Here is a 241-nt window from a genome sequence, read left to right on the forward strand (position 1 = left end):
TTCCAGGAAGGTAAGAGGGGATGGTGATGTGGTGTGAGGCTTCTTCTACATTTCGGGATTAGGTGGCCAGCTTTAGCCACTTTCTCCTCAAGCCCAGTTCACTGGCATCTCTCTGAAGCTGTTTGATTGTCTTATCTATTTCTGTATCTGGCCTGTATTACCCAACACAGGGCTTGACCCAAAGCATTTCATGATCATTGGATCCACTTAATTTTGGAAGGTCCCAACTCTCCTAAGCAAA

This window comes from Rousettus aegyptiacus, unplaced genomic scaffold, assembly GCF_014176215.1.
Source record: "Rousettus aegyptiacus isolate mRouAeg1 unplaced genomic scaffold, mRouAeg1.p scaffold_m13_p_3, whole genome shotgun sequence".
NCBI lineage: Eukaryota > Metazoa > Chordata > Mammalia > Chiroptera > Pteropodidae > Rousettus > Rousettus aegyptiacus.